The sequence below is a fragment of the Amblyomma americanum genome, chromosome 5 (genome assembly GCF_052857255.1).
Source record: "Amblyomma americanum isolate KBUSLIRL-KWMA chromosome 5, ASM5285725v1, whole genome shotgun sequence".
Lineage (NCBI taxonomy): Eukaryota > Metazoa > Arthropoda > Arachnida > Ixodida > Ixodidae > Amblyomma > Amblyomma americanum.
In genome coordinates this window covers 7,005,489-7,033,244 of record NC_135501.1, presented here as the reverse complement: position 1 = coordinate 7,033,244, position 27,756 = coordinate 7,005,489, and positions in this window count along the sequence as shown.

Sequence of the window (27,756 nt, the reverse complement as noted above, 5' to 3'; positions counted from 1 at the left end):
CCATGTGATACGCGTCAAAACTTTTTCTCTCATAACTGCGCGAAAAGCATGTATTCTTGCTTAAAACAACGATAGAAGCTGTTTTAGACCGGAACGAGCTAAATCTGAACACAACGGTTTTACAAGTGCCCTTGTGAAACGCGTCAAAACTTTTTCTCTCATAACAGCGAAAAGCATGTATTCTTGCTTAAAACAACGAAACAAGCTGTTTTAGAACGAAGCGAGCTAGATCTGAACACATCGGTTTTACAAGTGTCCGTGTGATACTCAAAACTTTTTTAAGCCGTGGTAAAAACAGCGCAGCGGCCACAGACACAGAGAAGACAGAAGAAGACGAACAAGCGCTTGTTCGTCTTCTTCTGTCTTCTCTGTGTCTGTCGTCGCTGCGCTGTTTTTACCACGGCTTAAAGATGCACCAACTAGCTCAGTTGTCGGTTCTTCTTCAAAACGTTTTCTGTTATAACTGCGCGAAAAGCATTATTCTTGCTTAAAACAACGAAACAAGCTGTTTTAGACCGAAACGAGCTAGATCAGAACACATCGGTTTTACAAGTGTCCGTGAGATACGCGTCAAAACTTTTTCTCTTATAACTGCGCGAAAAGCATGTATTCGTGCTTTATACAACAAAACATGATGTTTTAGACCGAAACGAGCTAGATCTGAACACATCGATTTTACAAGTGTCCATGTGATACCTATCAAAACTTTTTCTCTTATATCTGCGCGAAAAGCATGTATTCGTGTTTAATACAACGAAACAAGCTGTTTTAGACCGAAACGAGCAAAATCTGAAGGCATCGGTTTTACAAGTGTCCATGTGATACGCGTCAAAACGTTTTCTCCTGTAACTGCTCGAAAAGCATGTATTCTTGCTTAAAACAACGAAACAAGCTGGTTTAGACCGAAGCGAGCTAAATCTGAACACATCGGTTTTACAAGTGTCCGTGTGATACTCTTCAAAACTTTTTCAATTATAACTGCGCGAAAAGCATGTACTCTTGCTTAAAACAACAAAACACGGTGTTTTAGACCGAAACGAGCTAAATCTGAACGCATCGGTTTTACAAGGGTCCATGTGATACGCGTCAAAACTTTTTCTCTTGTAACTGCGCGAAAAGCATGTATTCGTGCTTAACACAACGAAACAAGCTGTGTTCGACCGGAGCGAGTTAAATCTGAACACATCGGTTTTACAAGTGTCCGTGTGATACGCGTCAAAGCTTTTTCTCTTATAACTGCGCGAAAAGCATGTATTCGTGCTTAATACAACGAAACAAGCTGTTTTACATCGAAATGAGCTATATCTGAACACGTCAGTTTTACAAGTGTCTGTGTGATACGCGTCAAATCTTTTTCATATAACGGTGCGAAAAGCATGTATTCGTGCTTAAAACCACAAAACACGGTGTTTTAGACCGAAACGAGCTAAATCTGAATACATCGGTTTTACAAGTGTCCATGTGATACGCGTCAAAACTTTTTCTTTTGTAACTGCGCGAAAAGCATGTATTCTTGCTTAAAACAACGAAAGAAGCTGTTTTAGACCGAAATGAACTAAATCTGAACACTTAGGTTTTACAAGTGTCCGTGTGATACGCGTCAAAACTATTTCTCCTATAATTGCGCGAAAAGCCTGTATTCTTGTTTAAATCAACGAAACAAGCTGTTTTAGACCGGAGCGAGTTAAATCTGAACACATCGGTTTTACACGTGTCCGTGTGATACGCGTCAAAGCTTTTTCTCTTATAACTGCGCGAAAAGCATGTATTCGTGCTTAATACAACGAAACAAGCTGTTTTACATCGAAATGAGCTAAATCTGAACACATCGGTTTTACAAGTGTCTGTGTGATACGCGTCAAATCTTTTTCTCATAACGGTGCGAAAAGCATGTATTCGTGCTTAATACAACAAAACACGGTGTTTTAGACAGAAACGAGATAAATCTGAACACATCGGTTTTACAAGTGTCCGTGTGATACTCAAAACTTTTGTCTATTATAACTGCGCGAAAAGCATGCATTCTTGCTTAAAACAACAGAACAAGCTGTTTTAGACCGAAACGAGCTAGATCTGAACACATCGGTTTTACAAGTGTCCGTGTGATACGCGTCAAAGCTTTTTCTCTTATAACTGCGCGAAAAGCATGTATTCGTGCTTAATACAACGAAACAAGCTGTTTTACATCGAAACGAGCTAAATCTGAACACATCGGTTTTACAAGTGTCTGTGTAATACGCGTCAAAACTTTTTCTCTTGTAACTGCGCGAAAAGCATGTATTCGTGCTTAACACAACGAAACAAGCTGTGTTAGACCGAAACGAGCTTAATCTGAACACATCGGTTTCACAAATGTCCATGTGATACGCGTCAAAACTTTTTCTCTTGTAACTGCGCGAAAAGCATGTATTCGTGCTTAACACAACGAAACAAGCTGTTTTAGACCGAAACGAGCTTTATCTGAACACATCGGTTTTACAAGTGTACGTGTGATACGCGTCAAAGCTTTTTCTCTTATAACTGCGCGAAAAGCATGTATTCTTGCTTAAAACAACGAAACAAGCTGTTCTAGAACGAAGCGAGCTAGATCTGAACACATCGGTTTTACAAGTGTCCATGTGATACCTATCAAATCTTTTTATCTTATAACTGCGCGAAAAGCATGTATTCGTGTTTAATACAACGAAACAAGCTGTTTTAGACCGAAACGAGCTAAATCTGAAGACATCGGTTTTACAAGTGTCCATGTGATACGCGTCAAAACGTTTTCTCCTGTAACTGCGCGAAATGCATGTATTCTTGCTTAAAACAACGAAACAAGCTGGTTGAGACCGAAGCGAGCTAAATCTGAACACATCGGTTTTACAAGTGTCCGTGTGATACTCTTCATAACTTTTTCAGTTATAACTGCGCGAAAAGCATGTACTCTTGCTTAAAACAACAAAACACGGTGTTTTAGACCGAAACGAGCTAAATCTGAACGCATCGGTTTTACAAGGGTCCATGTGATACGCGTCAAAACTTTTTCTCTTGTAACTGCGCGAAAAGCATGTATTCGTGCTTAACACAACGAAACAAGCTGTATTAGACCGGAGCGAGTTAAATCTGAACACATCGGTTTTATAAGTGTCCGTGTGATACGCGTCAAAGCTTTTTCTCTTATAACTGCGCGAAAAGCATGTATTCGTGCTTAATACAACGAAACAAGCTGTTTTACATCGAAATGAGCTATATCTGAACACGTCGGTTTTACAAGTGTCTGTGTGATACGCGTCAAATCTTTTTCATATAACGGTGCGAAAAGCATTGATTCGTGCTTAAAACAACAAAACACGGTGTTTTAGACCGAAACGAGTTTAATCTGAATACATCGGTTTTACAAGTGTCCATGTGATACGCGTCAAAACTTTTTCTTTTGTAACTGCGCGAAAAGCATGTATTCTTGCTTAAAACAACGAAAGAAGCTGTTTTAGACCGAAACGAACTAAATCTGAACACTTCGGTTTTACAAGTGTCCGTGTAATACGCGTCAAAACTATTTCTCCTATAATTGCGCGAAAAGCCTGTATTCTTGTTTAAATCAACGAAACAAGCTGTTTTAGACCGGAGCGAGTTAAATCTGAACACATCGGTTTTACAAGTGTCCGTGTGATAAGCGTCAAAGCTTTTTCTCTTATAACTGCGCGAAAAGCATGTATTCGTGCTTAATACAACGAAACAAGCTGTTTTACATCGAAATGAGCTAAATCTGAACACATCGGTTTTACAAGTGTCTGTGTGATACGCGTCAAATCTTTTTCTCATAACGGTGCGAAAAGCATGTATTCGTGCTTAATACAACAAAACACGGTGTTTTAGACCGAAACGAGATAAATCTGCACACATCAGTTTTACAAGTGTCCATGTGATACGCGTCAAAACTTTTTCTCTCATAACTGCGCGAAAAGCATGTATTCTTGCTTAAAACAACGAAAGAAGCTGTTTTAGACCGGAACAAGCTTAATCTGAACACATCGGTTTTACAAGTGCCCTTGTGATACGCGTCAGAACTTTTTCTCTCATAACTGCGCGAAAAGCATGTATTCTTGCTTAAAACAACGAAACAAGCTGTTTTAGAACGAAGCGAGCTAGATCTGAACACATCGGTTTTACAAGTGCCCGTGTGATACTCAAAACTTTTTTAAGCCGTGGTAAAAACAGCGCAGCGACGACAGACACAGAGAAGACAGAAGAAGACGAACAAGCGCTTGTTCGTCTTCTGTCTTCTCTGTGTCTGTCGTCGCTGCGCTGTTTTTACCACGGCTTAAAGATGCACCAACTAGCTCAGTTGTCGGTTCTTCTCAAAACTTTTTCTGTTATAACTGCGCGAAAAGCATTATTCTTGCTTAAAACAACGAAACAAGCTGTTTTAGACCGAAACGAGCTAGATCAGAACACATCGGTTTTACAAGTGTCCGTGAGATACGCGTCAAAACTTTTTCTCTTATAACTGCGCGAAAAGCATGTATTCGTGCTTAATACAACAAAACATGATGTTTTAGACCGAAACGAGCTAGATCTGAACACATCGGTTTTACAAGTGTCCATGTGATACCTATCAAAACTTTTTCTCTTATATCTGCGCGAAAAGCATGTATTCGTGTTTAATACAACGAAACAAGCTGTTTTAGACCAAAACGAGCAAAATCTGAAGGCATCGATTTTACAAGTGTCCATGTGATACGCGTCAAAACGTTTTCTCCTGTAACTGCGCGAAAAGCATGTATTCTTGATTAAAACAACGAAACAAGCTGGTTCAGACCAAAACGAGCTAAATCTGAACACATCGGTTTTACAAGTGTCCGTGTGATACTCGTTAAAACTTTTTCTGTTATAACTGCGCGAAAAGCATGTATTCTTGCTTAACACAACGAAACAAGCTGTTTTAGACCGAAACGAGCTAAATCTGAACACATCGGTTTTACAAGTGTCCTTGTGATACTCGTCAAAACTTTTTCTGTTATACCTGCGCGAAAAGCATGTATTCTTGCTTAAAACAACGAAACAAGTTGTTTTAGACCGAAACGAATTAGATCTGAACACATGTTTTACAGTGTCCATGTGATACGCGTCAAAAATTTTTTTCTTATAACTGCGCGAAAAGCATGTATTCTTGCTTAAAACAACGAAACAAGCTGTTTTAGAACGAAACGAGCTAAATCTGAACACATCGGTTTTACAAGTGTGTGTGATACGCGTCAAATCTTTTTCTCATAACGGTGCGAAAAGCATGAATTCGTGCTTAACACAACGAAACAAGCTGTTTTAGACCGAAACGAGCTTTATCTGAACACATCGGTTTTACAAGTGTACGTGTGATACGCGTCAAAACTTTTTCTCTTATAACTGCGCGAAAAGCATGTATTCTTGCTTAAAACAACGAAACAAGCTGTTCTAGAACGAAGCGAGCTAGATCTGAACACATCGGTTTTACAAGTGTCCATGTGATACCTATCAAATCTTTTTATCTTATAACTGCGCGAAAAGCATGTATTCGTGTTTAATACAACGAAACAAGCTGTTTTAGACCGAAACGAGCTAAATCTGAAGACATCGGTTTTACAAGTGTCCATGTGATACGCGTCAAAACGTTTTCTCCTGTAACTGCGCGAAATGCATGTATTCTTGCTTAAAACAACGAAACAAGCTGGTTGAGACCGAAGCGAGCTAAATCTGAACACATCGGTTTTACAAGTGTCCGTGTGATACTCTTCATAACTTTTTCAGTTATAACTGCGCGAAAAGCATGTACTCTTGCTTAAAACAACAAAACACGGTGTTTTAGACCGAAACGAGCTAAATCTGAACGCATCGGTTTTACAAGGGTCCATGTGATACGCGTCAAAACTTTTTCTCTTGTAACTGCGCGAAAAGCATGTATTCGTGCTTAACACAACGAAACAAGCTGTATTAGACCGGAGCGAGTTAAATCTGAACACATCGGTTTTATAAGTGTCCGTGTGATACGCGTCAAAGCTTTTTCTCTTATAACTGCGCGAAAAGCATGTATTCGTGCTTAATACAACGAAACAAGCTGTTTTACATCGAAATGAGCTATATCTGAACACGTCGGTTTTACAAGTGTCTGTGTGATACGCGTCAAATCTTTTTCATATAACGGTGCGAAAAGCATTGATTCGTGCTTAAAACAACAAAACACGGTGTTTTAGACCGAAACGAGTTTAATCTGAATACATCGGTTTTACAAGTGTCCATGTGATACGCGTCAAAACTTTTTCTTTTGTAACTGCGCGAAAAGCATGTATTCTTGCTTAAAACAACGAAAGAAGCTGTTTTAGACCGAAACGAACTAAATCTGAACACTTCGGTTTTACAAGTGTCCGTGTAATACGCGTCAAAACTATTTCTCCTATAATTGCGCGAAAAGCCTGTATTCTTGTTTAAATCAACGAAACAAGCTGTTTTAGACCGGAGCGAGTTAAATCTGAACACATCGGTTTTACAAGTGTCCGTGTGATACGCGTCAAAGCTTTTTCTCTTATAACTGCGCGAAAAGCATGTATTCGTGCTTAATACAACGAAACAAGCTGTTTTACATCGAAATGAGCTAAATCTGAACACATCGGTTTTACAAGTGTCCGTGTGATACGCGTCAAAACTTTTTCTCTTATAACTGCGCGAAAAGCATGTATTCTTGCTTAAAACAACGAAACAAGCTGGTTTAGACCGAAGCGAGCTAAATCTGAACACATCGGTTTTACAAGTGTCCGTGTGATACACGTCAAAACTTTTTCTCTCATAACTGCGCGAAAAGCATGTATTCTTGCTTAAAACAACGAAAGAAGCTGTTTTAGACCGGAACAAGCTTAATCTGAACACATCGGTTTTACAAGTGCCCTTGTGATACGCGTCAAAACTTTTTCTCTCATAACTGCGCGAAAAGCATGTATTCTTGCTTAAAACAACGAAACAAGCTGTTTTAGAACGAAGCGAGCTAGATCTGAACACATCGGTTTTACAAGTGCCCGTGTGATACTCAAAACTTTTTTAAGCCGTGGTAAAAACAGCGCAGCGACGACAGACACAGAGAAGACAGAAGAAGACGAACAAGCGCTTGTTCGTCTTCTGTCTTCTCTGTGTCTGTCGTCGCTGCGCTGTTTTTACCACGGCTTAAAGATGCACCAACTAGCTCAGTTGTCGGTTCTTCTCAAAACTTTTTCTGTTATAACTGCGCGAAAAGCATTATTCTTGCTTAAAACAACGAAACAAGCTGTTTTAGACCGAAACGAGCTAGATCAGAACACATCGGCTTTACAAGTGTCCGTGAGATACGCGTCAAAACTTTTTCTCTTATAACTGCGCGAAAAGCATGTATTCGTGCTTAATACAACAAAACATGATGTTTTAGACCGAAACGAGCTAGATCTGAACACATCGGTTTTACAAGTGTCCATGTGATACCTATCAAAACTTTTTCTCTTATATCTGCGCGAAAAGCATGTATTCGTGTTTAATACAACGAAACAAGCTGTTTTAGACCGAAACGAGCAAAATCTGAAGGCATCGGTTTTACAAGTGTCCATGTGATACGCGTCAAAACGTTTTCTCCTGTAACTGCGCGAAAAGCATGTATTCTTGATTAAAACAACGAAACAAGCTGGTTCAGACCAAAACGAGCTAAATCTGAACACATCGGTTTTACAAGTGTCCGTGTGATACTCGTTAAAACTTTTTCTGTTATAACTGCGCGAAAAGCATGTATTCTTGCTTAACACAACGAAACAAGCTGTTTTAGACCGAAACGAGCTAAATCTGAACACATCGGTTTTACAAGTGTCCTTGTGATACTCGTCAAAACTTTTTCTGTTATACCTGCGCGAAAAGCATGTATTCTTGCTTAAAACAACGAAACAAGTTGTTTTAGACCGAAACGAATTAGATCTGAACACATGTTTTACAGTGTCCATGTGATACGCGTCAAAAATTTTTTTCTTATAACTGCGCGAAAAGCATGTATTCTTGCTTAAAACAACGAAACAAGCTGTTTTAGAACGAAACGAGCTAAATCTGAACACATCGGTTTTACAAGTGTGTGTGATACGCGTCAAATCTTTTTCTCATAACGGTGCGAAAAGCATGAATTCGTGCTTAACACAACGAAACAAGCTGTTTTAGACCGAAACGAGCTTTATCTGAACACATCGGTTTTACAAGTGTACGTGTGATACGCGTCAAAACTTTTTCTCTTATAACTGCGCGAAAAGCATGTATTCTTGCTTAAAACAACGAAACAAGCTGTTCTAGAACGAAGCGAGCTAGATCTGAACACATCGGTTTTACAAGTGTCCATGTGATACCTATCAAATCTTTTTATCTTATAACTGCGCGAAAAGCATGTATTCGTGTTTAATACAACGAAACAAGCTGTTTTAGACCGAAACGAGCTAAATCTGAAGACATCGGTTTTACAAGTGTCCATGTGATACGCGTCAAAACGTTTTCTCCTGTAACTGCGCGAAATGCATGTATTCTTGCTTAAAACAACGAAACAAGCTGGTTGAGACCGAAGCGAGCTAAATCTGAACACATCGGTTTTACAAGTGTCCGTGTGATACTCTTCATAACTTTTTCACTTATAACTGCGCGAAAAGCATGTACTCTTGCTTAAAACAACAAAACACGGTGTTTTACATCGAAATGAGCTATATCTGAACACGTCGGTTTTACAAGTGTCTGTGTGATACGCGTCAAATCATTTTCTTATAACGGTGGGAAAAGCATGTATTCGTGCTTAAAACAAAAAAACACGTTGTTTTAGACCGAAACGAGCTAAATCTGAATACATCGGTTTTACAAGTGTCCATGTGATACGCGTCAAAACTTTTTCTCTTGTAACTGCGCGAAAAGCATGTATTGGTGCTTAACACAACGAAACAAGCTGTTATAGACCGAAACGAGCTTAATCTGAACACATCGGTTTTACAAGTGTCCGTGTGATACGCGCCAAAACTTTTTCTCTTATAACTGCACGAAAAGCATGTATTCTTGCTTAAAACAACGAAACAAGCTGTTTTAGAACGAAGCGAGCTAGATCTGAACACATCGATTTTACAAGTGTCCATGTGATACCTATCAAAACTTTTTATCTTATAACTGCGCGAAAAGCATGTATTCGTGTTTAATACAACGAAACAAGCTGTTTTAGACCGAAACGAGCTAAATCTGAAGACATCGGTTTTACAAGTGTCCATGTGATACGCGTCAAAACGTTTTCTCCTGTAACTGCGCGAAAAACATGTATTCTTGCTTAAAACAACGAAGCAAGCTGGTTTAGACCGAAACGAGCTAAATCTGAACACATCGGTTTTACAAGTGTCCATGTGATACGCGTCAAAACTTTTTCTCTTGTAACTGCGCGAAAAGCATGTATTCGTGCCTAATACAACGAATCAAGCCGTTTTAGACCGAAATGACTTAAATCTGAACACATCGGTTTTACAAGTGTCCGTGTGATACGCGTCAAAACTTTCTCCTGTAATTGCGCGAAAAGCATGTATTCTTGTTTAAAACAACGAAACAAGCTGTTTTTGACCGGAGCGAGTTAAATCTGAACACATCGGTTTTACAAGTGTCCGTGTGATACGCGTCAAAGCTTTTTCTCTTATAACTGCGCGAAAAGCATGTATTCGTGCTTAATACAACGAAACAAGCTGTTTTACATCGAAACGAGCTAAATCTGAACACTTCGGTTTTACAAGTGTCTGTGTAATACGCGTCAAATCTTTTTCTCATAACGGTGCGAAAAGCATGTATTCGTGCTTGATACAACAAAACACGGTGTTTTAGACCGAAACGAGCTAAATCTGAACGCATCGGTTTTACAAGTGTTCATGTGATACGCGTCAAAACTTTTTCTCTTGTAACTGCGCGAAAAGCATGTATTCGTGCTTAACACAACGAAACAAGCTGTGTTAGACCGAAACGAGCTTAATCTGAACACATCGGTTTTACAAGTGTCCATGTGATACGCGTCAAAACTTTTTCTCTTGTAACTGCGCGAAAAGCATGTATTCTTGTTTAAAACAACGAAACAAGCTGTTTTAGACCGGAGCGAGTTAAATCTGAACACATCGGTTTTACAAGTGTCCGTGTGATACGCGTCAAAGCTTTTTCTCTTATAACTGCGCGAAAAGCATGTATTCGTGCTTAATACAACGAAACAAGCTGTTTTACATCGAAACGAGCTATATCTGAACACGTCGGTTTTACAAGTGTCTGTGTGATACGCGTCAAATCTTTTTCTTATAACGGTGCGAAAAGCATGTATTCGTGTTTAATACAACAAAACACGGTGTTTTAGACCGAAACGAGCTAAATCTGAATACATCGGCTTTACAAGTAAGTGTCCATGTGATACGCGTCAAAACTTTTTCTCTTGTAACTGCGCGAAAAGCATGTATTCTTGCTTAAAACAACGAAAGAAGCTGTTTTATACCGAAACGAACTAAATCTGAACACATCGGTTTTACAAGTGTCCGTGTGATACGCGTCAAAACTTTTTCTCTCTTAACTGCGCGAAAAGCATGCATTTGCGCTTAAAACAACGAGAAAAGCTGTTTTAGAACGAAACGAGCGAGATCTGAACACATCGGTTTTACAAGTGTCGGTGTGATGCGCGTCAAAACGTTTGCTCTCATAACCGCGCTAAAAGCATGTATTCTTGCTTAAAACAACGAAACAAGCTGTTTTAGAACGAAGCGAGCTAGATCTGAACACATCGGTTTTACAAGTGTCCGTGTGATACTCAAAACTTTTTCTGTTATAACTGCGCGAAAAGCATGTATTCTTGCTTAAAACAGCGAAACAACCTGTTTTAGACCGAAACGAGCTAGATCAGAACACATCGGTTTTACAAGTGTCCGTGAGATACGCGTCAAAATTTTTCTCTTATAACTGCGCGAAAAGCATGTATTCGTGCTTAATACAACAAAACATGATGTTTTAGACCGAAACGAGCTAGATCTGAACACATCGGTTTTACAAGTGTCCATGTGATACCTATCAAAACTTTTTCTCTTATATCTGCGCGAAAAGCATGTATTCGTGTTTAATACAACAAAACAAGCTGTTTTAGACCGAAACGAGCAAATTCTGAAGACATCGGTTTTACAAGTGTCCGTGTGATACTCGTCAAAACTTTTTCTGTTATAACTGCGCGAAAAGCATGTATTCTTGCTTAAAACAACGAAAGAAGCTGTTTTAGACCGAAACGATCTAAATCTGAACACTTCGGTTTTACAAGTGTCCGTGTGATACGCGTCAAAACTATTTCTCCTATAATTGCGCGAAAAGCCTGTATTCTTGTTTAAATCAACGAAACAAGCTGTTTTAGACCGGAGCGAGTTAAATCTGAACACATCGGTTTTACAAGTGTCCGTGTGATACGCGTCAAAGCTTTTTCTCTTATAACTGCGCGAAAAGCATGTATTCGTGCTTAATACAAAGAAACAAGCTGTTTTACATCGAAATGAGCTAAATCTGAACACATCGGTTTTACAAGTGTCTGTGTGATACGCGTCAAATCTTTTTCTCATAACGGTGCGAAAAGCATGTATTCGTGCTTAATACAACAAAACACGGTGTTTTAGACCGAAACGAGATAAATCTGCACACATCGGTTTTACAAGTGTCCATGTGATACGCGTCAAAACTTTTTCTCTCATAACTGCGCGAAAAGCATGTATTCTTGCTTAAAACTACGAAACAAGCTGTTTTAGAACGAAGCGAGCTAGATCTGAACACATCGGTTTTACAAGTGTCCGTGTGATACTCAAAACTTTTTCTATTATAACTGCGCGAAAAGCATGTATTCTTGCTTAAAACAACGAAACAAGCTGTTTTAGACCGAAACGAGCTAGATCTGAACACATCGGTTTTACAAGTGTCCGTGTGATACCTATAAAAACTTTTTATCTTATAACTGCGCGAAAAGCACGTATTCGTGTTTAATACAACGAAACAAGCTGTTTTAGACCGAAACGAGCTAAATCTGAAGACATCGGTTTTACAAGTGTCCATGTGATACGCGTAAAAACGTTTTCTCCTGTAACTGCGCGAAAAGCATGTATTCTTGCTTAAAACAACGAAACAAGCTGGTTTAGACCGAAGCGAGCTAAATCTGACCACATCGGTTTTACAAGTGTCCGTGTGATACTCGTCAAAACTTTTTCTGTTATAACTGCGCGAAAAGCATGTATTCTTGCTTAAAACAACGAAACAAGCTGTTTTAGACCGAAACGAGCTAAATCTGAACACATCGGTTTTACAAGTGTCCTTGTGATACTCGTCAAAACGTTTTCTGTTATAACTGCGAAAAGCATGTATTCTTGCTTAAAACAACGAAGCAAGTTGTTTTAGACCGAAACGAATTGGATCTGAACACATCGGTTTTACAAGTGTCCTTGTGATACGCGTCAAAAAATTTTTCTTATAACTGCGCGAAAAGCATGTATTCTTGTTTAAAACAACGAAACAAGCTGTTTTAGAACGAAACGAGCTAAATCTGAACACATCGGTTTTACAAGTGTGTGATACGCGTCAAATCTTTTTCTCATAACGGTGCGAGAAGCATGTATTAGTGCTTAATACAACAAAACACGGTGTTTTAGACCGAAACGAGCAAAATCTGAACACATAGGTTTTACAAGTGTCCGTGTGATACGCGTCAAATCTTTTTCTCTTATAACTGCGCGAAAAGCATGTATTCCTGCTTAATACAACGAAACAAGCTGTTTTACATCGAAATGAGCTAAATCTGAACACATCGGTTTTACAAGTGTCTGTGAGATACGCGTCAAATGTTTTTCTCATAACGGTGCGAAAAGCATGTATTCGTGCTTAATACAACAAAACACGGTGTTTTAGACCGAAACGAGATAAATCTGCACAGATCGGTTTTACAAGTGTCCATGTGATACGCGCCAAACTTTTTCTCTTGTAACTGCGCGAAAAGCATGTATTGGTGCTTAACACAACGAAACAAGCTGTTTTAGACCGAAACGAGCTTAATCTGAACACATCGGTTTTACAAGTGTCCGTGTGATACGCGCCAAAACTTTTTCTCTTATAACTGCGCGAAAAGCATGTATTCTTGCTTAAAACAACGAAACAAGCTGTTTTAGAACGAAGCGAGCTAGATCTGAACACATCGGTTTTACAAGTGTCCATGTGATACCTATCAAAACTTTTTATCTTATAACTGCGCGAAAAGCATGTATTCGTGTTTAATACAACGAAACAAGCTGTTTTAGACCGAAACGAGCTAAATCTGAAGACATCGGTTTTACAAGTGCCCAAATGGCGAAGCCCCTGATGCGCGTTTATGTGTCATGCTGTTGCTTCGGTCATCGTCGAGGCAGGTTGCCAGATTGATGAGCCGGCTCGAAACAGATGCATCGGCAGAGGATCAAAGGCAGGCCATGGCGGGTTTCAAACCCCTGATGTGAGCTGGCAGCAACCAAGGAACACACCGCAAACGGCACATGTGACTGCAGCCTGGAAAACGAACGGTTGTGAGCGCATCGTCGATGGCACGGTTTCATGCCCAAATGGCGAAGCCCCTGATGCGCGTTTATGTGTCATGCTATTTGCTTCGGTCATCGTCGAGGCAGGTTGCCAGATTGATGAGCCGGCTCGAAACAGATGCATCGGCAGAGGATCAAAGGCAGGCCATGGCGGCTTTGAAACCCCTGATGTGAGCTGGCAGAAACCAAGGAACCCACCGCAAACGGCCCATGTGACTGCAGCCTGGAAATCGAACGGTTGTGAGCGCATCGCCGCTGGCACGGTTTCATGCCCAAATGGCGAAGCCCCTGGTGCGCGTTTATGTGTCATGCTGTTTGCTTCGGTCATCGTCGAGGCAGGTTGCCAGATTGATGAGCCGGCTCGAACCAGATGCATCGGCAGAGGATCCAAGGCAGGCGATGGCGGGATTGAAACCCCTGATGTGAGCTGGCAGGAACCAAGGAACCCACCGCAAACGGCCCATGTGACTGCAGCCTGGAAAACGAACGGTTGTGAGCGCATCGTCGCTGGCGCGGTGTCATGCCCAAATGGCGAAGACCCTGATGCGTGTTTATGTGTCATGCTGTTTGCTTCGGTCATCGTCGAGGCAGGTTGCCAGATTGATGAGCGGTCTCGAACCAGATGCATCGGCAGAGGATCCAAGGCAGGTCATGGCGGGTTTAAACCCCCTGATGTGAGCTGACAGGAACCAAGGAACTCACCGCAAACGGCCCATGTGACCTCATCCTGGAAAACGAATGGTTGTGAGCGCATCGTCGCTGGCGCGGTGTCATGCCCAAATGGCGAAGCCCCTGATGCGCGTTTATGTGTCATGCTGTTTGCTTCGGTCATCGTCGAGCCAAGTTGCCAGATTGATGAGCAGTCTCGAACCAGATGCATCGGCAGAGGATCCAAGGCAGGTCATTTCGGGTTTGAAACCCCTGATGTGAGCTGACAGGAACCAAGGAACCCACCGCAAACGGCCCATGTGACTTCATCCTGGAAAACGAATGGTTGTGAGCGCATCGTCGCTGGCGCGGTGTCATGCCGAAATGGCGAAGCCCCTGACGCGTTTATGTGTCATGCTGTTTGCTTCGGTCATCATCGAGGCAGGTTGCCAGATTGATGAGCGGTCTCGAACCAGATGCATCGGCAGAGGATCCAAGGCAGGCGATGGCGGAATTGAAACCCCTGATGTGAGCTGGCAGGAACAAAGGAACCCACCGCAAACGGCCCATGTGACTGCATCCTGGAAAACGAACGGTTGTGAGCGCATCTTCGCTGGCACGGTGTCATGCCCAAATGGCGAAGCCCCTGATGCGCGTTGATGTGTCATGCTGTTTGCTTCGGTCATCGTCGAGGCAGGTTGCCAGGTTGATGAGCCGGCTCGAACCAGATGCATCAGCTGAGGATCCAAGGCAGGCGATGGCGGGATTGCAACCCCTGATGTGAGCTGGCAGGAACCAAGGAACCCACTACAAACGGCCCATGTGACTGCAGCCTGGAAAACGAACGGTTGTGAGCGCATCGTCGCTGGCGCGGTGTCATGCCCAAATGGCGAAGCCCCTGATGCGTGTTTATTTGTCATGCTGTTTTCTTCGGTCATCGTCGAGGCAGGTTGCCAGATTGATGAGCGGTCTCGAACCAGATGCATCGGCAGAGGATCCAAGGCAGGCGATGGCGGGATTGAAACCCCTGATGTGAGCTGGCAGGAACAAAGGAATCCACCGCAAACGGCCCATGTGACTGCAGCCTGGAAAACGAACGGTTGTGAGCGCATCATCGCTGGTGCGGTGTCATGCCCAAATGGCGAAGCCCCTGGTGCGCGTTTATGTGTCATGCTGTTTGCTTCGGTCATCGTCGAGGCAGGTTGCCAGATTGATGAGCCGGCTCGAGCCAGATGCATCGGCAGAGGATCCAAGGCAGGCGATGGCGGGATTGAAACCCCTGATGTGAGCTGGCAGGAACCAAGGAACCCACCGCAAACGGCTCATGTGACTGCAGCCTGGAAAACGAACGGTTGTGAGCGCATCGTCGCTGGCGCGGTGTCATGCCCAAATGGCGAAGCCCCTGATGCGCGTTTATGTGTCATGCTGTTTGCTTCGGTCATCGTCGAGCAGGTTGCCAGATTGATGAGCCGGCTCGAACCAGATGCACCGGCAGAGGATCCAAGGCACGCCATAGCGGGTTTGAAACCCCTGATGTGAGCTGGCGGGAACCAAGGAATCCACCGCAAACGGCCCATGTGACTGCAGCCTGGAAAACGAACGGTTGTGAGAGCATCGTCGCTGGCACGGTGTCATGCCCAAATAGCGAAGCCCCTGATGCGTGTTTATGTGTCATGCTGTTTGCTTCGGTCATCGTTGAGGCAGGTTGCCAGATTGATGAGCGGTCTCGAACCAGATGCATCGGCAGAGGATACAAGGCAGGTCATGGTGGTTTTGAAACCCCTGATGTGAGCTAACAGGAACCAAGGAACCCACCGCAAACGGCCCATGTGACTTCATCCTGGAAAACGAATGGTTGTGAGCGCATCGTCGCTGGCGCGGTATCATGCCCAAATGGCGAAGCCCCTGAGGCGCGTTTATGTGTCATGCTGTTTGCTTCAATCATCGTCGAGGCAGGTTGCCAGATTGATGAGCCGGCTCGAAACAGATGCATCGGCAGAGGATCCAAGGCAGGCCATGGCGGGTTTGAAACCCCTGATGTGTGCTGCCAGGAACCAAGGAACCCACCGCAAACGCCCCATGTGACTGCAGCCTGAAAAAGGAACGGTTGTGAGCGCATCGCCGCTGGCGCGGTGTAATGCCCAAATGGCGAAGCACCTGATGCGCGTTTATGTGCCATGCTGTTTGCTTCGGTCATCGTCGAGACAGGTTGCCAGATTGATGAGCCGGCTCGAACCAGAAGGCATCGGCAGAGGATCCAAGGCAGGCGATGGCGGGATTGAAACCCCTCTATGTGAGCTGGCAGGAACAAAGGAACCCACCGCAAACAGCCCATGTGACTGCATCCTGGAAAACGAACGGTTCTGAGCGCATCGTCGCTGGCGCGGTGTCATGCCCAAATGGCGAAGCCCCTTATACGCGTTTATGTGCCACGCTGTTTGCTTCGGTCATCGTCGAGGCAGGTTGCCAGATTGATGAGCCAGCTCGAACCAGATGCATCGGCAGAGGATCCAAGGCAGGTCATGGCGGATTTGAAGCCCCTGATGTGAGCTGACAGGAACAAAGGAACCCACCACAAACGGCCCATGTGGCTGCATCCTGGAAAACGAATGGTTGTGAGCGCATCTTCGCTGGCGCGGTGTCATGCCGAAATGGCGAAGCCCCTGATGCGCGCTTATGTGTCATGGTGTTTGTTTCGGTCATCGTCGAGGTATGTTGCCAGACTGATGAGCGGTCTCGAACCAGATGCATCGGCAGAGGATCCAAGGCAGGTCATGGCGGGATTGAAACCCCTGATGTGAGCTGGCAGGAACAAAGGAATCCACCGCAAACGGCCCATGTGACTGCAGCCTGGAAAACGAACGGTTGTGAGCGCATCATCGCTGGTGCGGTGTCATGCCCAAATGGCGAAGCCCCTGGTGCGCGTTTATGTGTCATGCTGTTTGCTTCGGTCATCGTCGAGGCAGGTTGCCAGATTGATGAGCCGGCTCGAGCCAGATGCATCGGCAGAGGATCCAAGGCAGGCGATGGCGGGATTGAAACCCCTGATGTGAGCTGGCAGGAACCAAGGAACCCACCGCAAACGGCTCATGTGACTGCAGCCTGGAAAACGAACGGTTGTGAGCGCATCGTCGCTGGCGCGGTGTCATGCCCAAATGGCGAAGCCCCTGATGCGCGTTTATGTGTCATGCTGTTTGCTTCGGTCATCGTCGAGCAGGTTGCCAGATTGATGAGCCGGCTCGAACCAGATGCACCGGCAGAGGATCCAAGGCACGCCATAGCGGGTTTGAAACCCCTGATGTGAGCTGGCGGGAACCAAGGAATCCACCGCAAACGGCCCATGTGACTGCAGCCTGGAAAACGAACGGTTGTGAGAGCATCGTCGCTGGCACGGTGTCATGCCCAAATAGCGAAGCCCCTGATGCGTGTTTATGTGTCATGCTGTTTGCTTCGGTCATCGTTGAGGCAGGTTGCCAGATTGATGAGCGGTCTCGAACCAGATGCATCGGCAGAGGATACAAGGCAGGTCATGGTGGTTTTGAAACCCCTGATGTGAGCTAACAGGAACCAAGGAACCCACCGCAAACGGCCCATGTGACTTCATCCTGGAAAACGAATGGTTGTGAGCGCATCGTCGCTGGCGCGGTATCATGCCCAAATGGCGAAGCCCCTGAGGCGCGTTTATGTGTCATGCTGTTTGCTTCAATCATCGTCGAGGCAGGTTGCCAGATTGATGAGCCGGCTCGAAACAGATGCATCGGCAGAGGATCCAAGGCAGGCCATGGCGGGTTTGAAACCCCTGATGTGTGCTGCCAGGAACCAAGGAACCCACCGCAAACGCCCCATGTGACTGCAGCCTGAAAAAGGAACGGTTGTGAGCGCATCGCCGCTGGCGCGGTGTAATGCCCAAATGGCGAAGCACCTGATGCGCGTTTATGTGCCATGCTGTTTGCTTCGGTCATCGTCGAGACAGGTTGCCAGATTGATGAGCCGGCTCGAACCAGAAGGCATCGGCAGAGGATCCAAGGCAGGCGATGGCGGGATTGAAACCCCTCTATGTGAGCTGGCAGGAACAAAGGAACCCACCGCAAACAGCCCATGTGACTGCATCCTGGAAAACGAACGGTTCTGAGCGCATCGTCGCTGGCGCGGTGTCATGCCCAAATGGCGAAGCCCCTTATACGCGTTTATGTGCCACGCTGTTTGCTTCGGTCATCGTCGAGGCAGGTTGCCAGATTGATGAGCCAGCTCGAACCAGATGCATCGGCAGAGGATCCAAGGCAGGTCATGGCGGATTTGAAACCCCTGATGTGAGCTGACAGGAACAAAGGAACCCACCACAAACGGCCCATGTGGCTGCATCCTGGAAAACGAATGGTTGTGAGCGCATCTTCGCTGGCGCGGTGTCATGCCGAAATGGCGAAGCCCCTGATGCGCGCTTATGTGTCATGGTGTTTGTTTCGGTCATCGTCGAGGTATGTTGCCAGACTGATGAGCCTCCTCGAACCAGATGCATCGGCAGAGGATCCAAGGCAGGTCATGGCGGATTTGAAACCCCTGATGTGAGCTGACAGGAACAAAGGAACCCACCACAAACGGCCCATGTGACTGCATCCTGGAAAATGAATGGTTGTGAGCGCATCTTCGCTGGCGCGGTGTCATGCCCAAATGGCGAAGCCCCTGATGCGCGCTTATGTGTCATGGTGTTTGTTTCGGTCATCGTCGAGGTAGGTTGCCAGATTGATGAGCCGGCTCGAACCAGATGCATCGGCAGAGGATCCAAGGCAGGCGATGGGGAGATTGAAACCCCTGATGTGAGCTGGCAGGAACCAAGGAACCCACCGCAAACGGCCCATGTGACTGCATCCTGGAAAACGAATGGTTGTGAGCGCATCGTCGCAGGCGCGGTGTCATGCCCAAATGGCAAAGCCCCTGATGCGCGTTTATGTGTCTTGCTGTTTGCTTCGGTCATCGTCTAGGCAGGTTGCCAGATTGATGAGCCGGCTCGAAGCAGATGCATCGGCAGAGGATCCAAGGCAGGCGATGGCGGGATTGAAAACCCTGATGTGAGCTGGCAGGAACCAAGGAACCCACCGCAAACGGCCCATGTGACTGCAGCCTGGAAAACGAATGGTTGTGAGCGCATCGTCGCAGGCGCGGTGTCATGCCCAAATGGCGAAGCCCCTGATGCGCGTTTATGTGTCATGCTGTTTGCTTTGGTCATCGTCGAGGCAGGTTGCCAGATTGATGAGCCGGCTCGAACCAGATGCATCGGCAGAGGATCCAAGGCAGGACATGGCGGGTCTGAAACCCCTGATGTGAGCTGGCAGGAACCAAGGAACCCACCGCAAACGGTCCATGTGACTGCAGCGTGGAAAACGAACGGTTGTGAGCACATCGTCGCTGGCGCGGTGTCATGCCCAAATGGCGAAGCCCCTGGTGCGCGTTTATGTGTCATGCTCTTTGCTGCGGCCATCGTCGAGGCAGGATGCCAGATTTATGAGCCGGCTCGAACCAGATGCATCGGCAGAGGATCCAAGGCAGGCCATGGCGGGTTAGAAACCCCTGATGTGAGCTGGCCGGAACCATGGAACCCACCACAAACGGTCCATGTGACTGCAGCCTGGAAAACGAACGGTTTTGAGCGCATCGTCGCTGGGGCGGTGTCATGCCCAAATGGCAAAGCCCCTGATGCGCGTTTATGTGTCATGCTGTTTGCTTCGGTCATCGTCTAGGCAGGTTTCCAGATTGATGAGCCGGCTCGACCCGGATGCATCGGCAGAGGATCCAAGGCAGGCGATGGCGGGATTGAAACCCCTGATGTGAGCTGGCAGGAACCAAGGAACCCACCGCAAACGGCCCATGTGACTCCATCCTGGAAAACGAACGGTTGTGAACGCATCGTAGCTGGCGGGGTGTCATGCCCAAATGGCGAAGCCCCTGATGCGCGTTTATGTGTCATGCTGTTTGCTTTGGTCATCGTCGAGGCAGGTTGCCAGATTGATGAGCCGGCTCGAACCAGATGCATCGGCAGAGGATCCAAGGCGGGACATGGCGGGTCTGAAACCCCTGATGTGAGCTGGCAGGAACCAAGGAACCCACCGCAAACGGTCCATTGTGACTGCAGCTTGGAAAACGAACGGTTGTGAGCGCATCGTCGCTGGCGCGGTGTCATGCCCAAACGGCGAAGGCCCTGGTGAGCGTTTATGTGTCTTGCTCTTTGCTGCGGCCATCGTCGAGGCAGGATGCCAGATTTATGAGCCGGCTCGAACCAGATGCATCGGCAGAGGATCCAAGGCAGGCCATGGCGGGTTAGAAACCCCTGATGTGAGCTGGCCGGAACCATGGAACCCACCACAAACGGTCCATGTGACTGCAGCCTGGAAAACGAACGGTTTTGAGCGCATCGTCGCTGGGGCGGTGTCATGCCCAAATGGCAAAGCCCCTGATGCGCGTTTATGTGTCATGCTGTTTGCTTCGGTCATCGTCTAGGCAGGTTTCCAGATTGATGAGCCGGCTCGAACCGGATGCATCGGCAGAGGATCCAAGGCAGGCGATGGCGGGATTGAAACCCCTGATGTGAGCTGGCAGGAACCAAGGAACCCACCGCAAACGGCCCATGTGACTCCATCCTGGAAAACGAACGGTTGTGAACGCATCGTAGCTGGCGGGGTGTCATGCCCAAATGGCGAAGCCCCTGATGCGCGTTTATGTGTCATGCTGTTTGCTTCGGTCATCGTCGAGGCAGGTTGCCAGATTGATGAGCCGGCTCGAACCAGATGCATCGGCAGAGGATCCAAGGCAGGCCATGGCGGGTCTGAAACCCCTCATGTGAGCTGGCAGGAACCAAGGAACCCACCGCAAACGGTCCATGTGACTGCAGCGGGGAAAATGAACAGTTGTGAGCGCATAGTCGCTGGCGCGGTGTCATGCCCAAATGGCGAAGCCCCTGATGCTCGTTTATGTGTCATGCTGTTTGCTTCGGTCATCGTCGAGGCAGGTTGCCGGATTGATGAGCCGGCTCGAACCAGATGCAGCGGCAGAGGGTCCAAGGCAGGCGATGGCGGGATTGAAACCCCTGGTGTGAGCTGGCAGGAAGCAAGCAACCCACCGCAAACGGCCCATGTCACTGCAGCCTGGAAAACGAACAGTTGTGAGCGTGACATGGTTTTAGCAAAAGCGTACAGGCGCTAAAAGACGAAGACAAGCACACTCAAGACAGGACAGGCTCCTCTCCTGTATTGAGTGTGCTTGTCTTCGTCTTTTAGCGCCTGTACGCGTTTTGCGTAAACCATGTCAAGCTACAACCAACTAGCTCAAATGAAAGTCTAGTTGTGAGCGCATCGTCGCTGGCGCGGTGTCATGCCCAAATGGCGAAGCCCCTTATGCGCGTTTATGTGCCATGCTGTTTGCTTCGGTCATCGTCGAGGCAGGTTGCCAGATTGATGAGCCAGCTCGAACCAGATGCATCGGCAGAGGATCCAAGGCAGGCGATGGCGGGATTTTATCCCCTGATAAGAGCTAGCAGGAACCAAGGAACCCACCGCAAACGGCCCATGTGATTGCAGGCTGGAAAACGAACGGTTGTGAGCGCATCGTCGCTGGCGCGGTGTCATGCCCAAATGGCGAAGCCCTTGATGCGTATTTATGTGTCATGCTGTTTGCTTCGATCATCGTCGAGGCAGGTTGCCAGACTGATGAGCCTCCTCGAACCAGATGCATCGGCAGAGGATCCAAGGCAGGTCATGGCGGATTTGAAACCCCTGATGTGAGCTGACAGGAACAAAGGAACCCACCACAAACGGCCCATGTGACTGCAGCGTGGAAAACGAACGGTTGTGAGCACATCGTCGCTGGCGCGGTGTCATGCCCAAATGGCGAAGCCCCTGGTGCGCGTATATGTGTCATGCTCTTTGCTGCGGCCATCGCCGAGGCAGGATGCCAGATTTATGAGCCGGCTCGAACCAGATGCATCGGCAGAGGATCCAAGGCAGGCCATGGCGGGTTAGAAACCCCTGATGTGAGCTGGCCGGAACCATGGAACCCACCACAAACGGTCTATGTGACTGCAGCCTGGAAAACGAACGGTTTTGAGCGCATCGTCGCTGGGGCGGTGTCATGCCCAAATGGCAAAGCCCCTGATGCGCGTTTATGTGTCATGCTGTTTGCTTCGGTCATCGTCTAGGCAGGTTTCCAGATTGATGAGCCGGCTCGACCCGGATGCATCGGCAGAGGATTCAAGGCAGGCGATGGCGGGATTGAAACCCCTAATGTGAGCTGGCAGGAACCAAGGAACCCACCGCAAACAGCCCATGTGACTCCATCCTGGAAAACGAACGGTTGTGAACGCATCGTAGCTGGCGGGGTGTCATGCCCAAATGGCGAAGCCCCTGATGCGCGTTTATGTGTCATGCTGTTTGCTTTGGTCATCGTCGAGGCAGGTTGCCAGATTGATGAGCCGGCTCGAACCAGATGCATCGGCAGAGGATCCAAGGCAGGACATGGCGGGTCTGAAACCCCTGATGTGAGCTGGCAGGAACCAAGGAACCCACCGCAAACGGTCCATTGTGACTGCAGCGTGGAAAACGAGCGGTTGTGAGCGCATCGTCGCTGGCGCGGTGTCATGCCCAAACGGCGAAGCCCCTGATGCGCGTTTATGTGTCATGCTGTTTGCTTCGGTCATCGTCGAGGCAGGTTGCCAGATTGATGAGCCGGCTCGAACCAGATGCATCGGCAGAGGATCCAAGGCAGGCCATGGCGGGTCTGAAACCCCTCATATGAGCTGGCAGGAACCAAGGAACCCACCGCAAACGGTCCATGTGACTGCAGCGTGGAAAATGAACAGTTGTGAGCGCATAGTCGCTGGCGCGGTGTCATGCCCAAATGGCTAAGCCCCTGATGCTCGTTTATGTGTCATGCTGTTTGCTTCGGTCATCGTTGAGGCAGGTTGCCGGATTGATGAGCCGGCTCGAACCAGATGCAGCGGCAGAGGGTCCAAGGCAGGCGATGGCGGGATTGAAACCCCTGGTGTGAGCTGGCAGGAAGCAAGCAACCCACCGCAAACGGCCCATGTCACTGCAGCCTGGAAAACGAACAGTTGTGAGCGTGACATGGTTTTAGCAAAAGCGTACAGGCGCTAAAAGACGAAGACAAGCACACTCAAGACAGGACAGGCTCCTGTCCTGTATTGAGTGAGCTTGTCTTCGTCTTTTAGCGCCTGTACGCGTTTTGCGTAAACCATGTCAAGCTACAACCAACTAGCTCAAATGAAAGTCTAGTGAGCGCATCGTCGCTGGCGCGGTGTCATGCCCAAATGGCGAAGCCCCTTATGCGCGTTTATGTGCCATGCTGTTTGCTTCGGTCGTCGTCGAGGCAGGTTGCCAGATTGATGAGCCAGCTCGAACCAGATCCATCGGCAGAGGATCCAAGGCAGGCGATGGCGGGATTTTATCCCCTGATAAGAGTTAGCAGGAACCAAGGAACCCACCGCAAACGGCCCATGTGATTGCAGGCTGGAAAACGAACGGTTGTGAGCGCATCGTCGCTGGCGCGGTGTCATGCCCAAATGGCGAAGCCCCTGATGCGTGTTTATGTGTCATGCTGGTTGCTTCGATCATCGTCGAGGCAGGTTGCCAGACTGATGAGCCTCCTCGAACCAGATGCATCGGCAGAGGATCCAAGGCAGGTCATGCCGGATTTGAAACCCCTGATGTGAGCTGACAGGAACAAAGGAACCCACCACAAACGGCCCATGTGACTGCATCCTGGAAAAAGAACGGTTGTGAGCGCATCTTCGCTGGCGCGGTGTCATGCCCAAATGGCGAAGCCCCTGATGCGCGTTTATGTGTCATGCTGCTTTCTTCGGTCATCGTCGAGGCAGGTTGCCAGATTGATGAGCCGGCTCGAAACAGATGCATCGGCAGAGGATCAAAGGCAGGCCATGGCGGGTTTGAAACCCCTGATGTGAGCTGGCAGGAACCAAGGAACCCACCGCAAACGGCCCATGTGACTGCAGCCAGGAAAACGAACGGTTGTGAGCGCATCGTCGCTGGCGCGGTTTCATGCCCAAATGGCGAAGCCCCTGATGCGCGTTTATGTGTCATGCTATTTGCTTCGGTCATCGTCGAGGCAGGTTGCCAGATTGATGAGCCGGCTCGAACCAGATGCATCGGCAGAGGATCCAAGGCAGGCAATGGCGGTATTGAAACCCCTGATGTGAGCTGGAAGGAACCAAGCAACCCACCGCAATCAGCCCATGTGACTGCTGCCTGGAAAAGGAACGGTTATGAGCGCATCGTCGCTGGCACGGTGTCATGCCCAAATGGCGAATCCCCTGATGCGCGTTTATGTGTCATGCTGTTTGTTTCGGTCATCGTCGAGGCAGGTTGCCAGATTGATGAGCCGGCTCGAAACAGATGCATCCGAAGAGGATCAAAGGCAGGCCATGGCGGCTTTGAAACCCCTGATGTGAGCTGGCAGAAACCAAGGAACCCACCGCAAACGGCCCATGTGTCTGCAGCCTGGAAAACGAGCGGTTGTGAGCACGTCGTCGCTGGCGCGGTGTCATGCCCAAATGGCGAAGCCCCTGATGCGCGTTTATGTGTCATGCTGTATGCTGCGGTCATCGTCGAGGCAGGATGCCAGATTTATGAGCCGGCTCGAACCAGATGCATCGGCAGAGGATCCAAGGCAGGCCATGGCGGGTTAGAAAACCCTGATGTGAGCTGGCAGGAACAATGGAACCCACCGCAAACGGTCCATGTGACTGCAGCCTGGAAAGAAAACGTTTGTGAGCGCATCGCCGCTAGCGCGGTGTCATGCCCAAATGGCGAAGCCCCTGATGCGCGTTTATGTGACATGCTGTTTGCTTCGGTCATCGTCGAGACAGGTTGCCAGATTGATGAGCCGGCTCGAACCAGATGCATCGGCAGAGGATCCAAGGCAGGCGATGGCGGGATTGAAACCTCTGATGTGAGCTGGCAGGAACAAAGGAACCCACCGCAAACGGCCCATGTGACTGCATCCTGGAAAACGAACGGTTGTGAGCGCATCTTCGCTGGCGCGGTGTCATGCCCAAATGGCGAAGCCCCTGATGCGTGTTTATGTGTCATGCTGTTTGCTTCGATCATCGTCGAGGCAGGTTGCCAGACTGATGAGCCTGCTCGAACCAGATGCATTAGCAGAGGATCCTTGGCAGGTCATGGCGGATTTGAAACCCCTGATGTGAGCTGACAGGAACCAAGGAACCCACCCCAAACGGCCCATGTAACTGCAGAATGGAAAACGAACGGTTGTGAGCGCATCGTCGCTGGCGCGCTGTCATGCCCAAATGGCGAAACCCCTGATGCGCGTTTCTGTGTCATGCTGTTTGCTTCGGTCATCGTCGAGGCAGGGTGCCAGATGGATGAGCCGGCTCGAAACAGATGCATCGGCAGAGGATCAAAGGCAGGCCATGGCGGGTTTGAAACCCCTGATGTGAGCTGGCAGGAACCAAGCAACCCACCGCAAACGGCCCATGTGACTGCAGCCTGGAAAACGAACGGTTGTGAGCGCATCGCCGCTGGCGCGGTTTCATGCCCAAATGGCGAAGCCTCTGATGCGCGTTTATGTGTCATGTTGTTTGCTTCGGTCATCGTCGAGACAGGTTGCTAGATTGATGAGCCGGCTCGAACCAGATGCATCGGCAGAGGATCCAAGGCAGGCGATGGCGGGATTGAAACCCCTGATGTGAGCTGGCAGGAACCAAGCAACCCACCGCAAACAGCCCACGTGACTGCTGCCTGGAAAAGGAACGGTTGTGAGCCCATCGTCGTTGGCACGGTGTCAAGCCCAAATGGCGAAGCCCCTGATGCGCGTTTATGTGCCATGCTGTTTGCTTCGGTCATCGTCGAGAGAGGTTGCCAGATTGGTGAGCCGGCTCGAACCAGATGCATCGGCAGAGAATCCAAGGCAGGCGATGGCGGGATTGAAACCTCTGATGTGAGCTGGCAGGAACAAAGGAACCCACCGCAAACCGCCCATGTGACTGCATCCTGGAAAACGAACGGTTGTGAGCGCATTTTCGCTGGCGCGGTGTCATGCCCAAATGGCGAAGCCCTGATGCGCGTTTATGTATCATGCTGTTTGCTGCGGTCATCGTCGAGCAGGTTGCCAGATTGATGAGCCGGCTCGAACCAGATGCACCGGCCGAGGATCCAAGGCAGGCCATAGCGGGTTTGAAACCCCTGATGTGAGCTGGCGGGAACCAAGGAATCCACCGCAAACGGCCCATGAGACTGCAGCCTGGAAAACGAATGGTTGTGAGCGCATCGTCGTTGGCGCGGTGTCATGATCAAATGGCGAAGACCCTAATGCGCGTTTATGTGTCATGCTGTTTGCTTCGGTCATCGTCGAGGCAGGTTGCCACATTGATGAGCCGGCTCGAAACAAATGCATCGGAAGAGGATCCAAGGCAGGCCATGGCGGGTTTGAAACCCCTGATGTGTGCTGCCAGGAACCATGGAACCCACCGCAAACGGCCCATGTGACTGCAGCCTGAAAAAGAAACGGTTGTGAGCGCATTGCCGCTGGCGCGGTGTCATGCCCAAATGGCGAAGCCCCTGATGCGTGTTTATGTGCCATGCTGTTTGCATCGGTCATCGTCGAGACAGGTTGCCAGATTGATGAGCCGGCTCGAACCAGATGCATCGGCTGAGGATCCAAGGCAGGCGATGGCGGGATTGAAACCCCTCTATGTGAGCTGGCAGGAACAAAGGAACCCACCGCAAACGGCCCATGTGACTGCATCCTGGAAAACGAACGGTTCTGAGCCCATCTTCGCTGGCGCGGTGTCATGCCCAAATGGCGAAGCCCCTGATGCGCGTTTATGTGTCATGCTGTTTGCTGCGGTCATCGTCCGGCAGGTTGCCAGATTGATGAGCCGGCTCGAACCAGATGCACCGGCAGAGGATCCAAGGCAGGCCATGGCGGGTTTTAAATTCCTGATGTGAGCTGGCGGGAACCAAGGAACCCACCACAAACGGTCCATGTGACTGCAGCCTAGTAAACGAACGGTTGTGAGCGCATCGTCGCTGGCACGGTGTCATGCCCAAATGGCGAAGTCCCTGATGCGCGCTTATGTGTCATGGTGTTTGTTTCGGTCATCTTCGAGGTAGGTTTCCAGATTGATGAGCCGGCTCGAACCAGATACATTGGCAGAGGATCCAAGGCAGGCGATGGCGGGATTGAAACCCCTGGTGCGAGCTCGCAGGAACCAAGCAACCCACCGCAAACGGCCCATGTCACTACAGCCTGGAAAACGAACAGTTGTGAGCGTGACATGGTTTACGCAAAACGCGTACAGGCGCTAAAAGACGAAGACAAGCACACTCAAGACAGGACAGGCTCCTGTCCTGTATTGAGTGTGCTTGTCTTCGTCTTTTAGCGCCTGTACGCGTTTTGCGTAAACCATGTGAAGCTACAACCAACTAGCTCAAATGAAAGTCTAGTTGTGAGCGCATCGTCGCTGGCGCGGTGTCATGCCCAA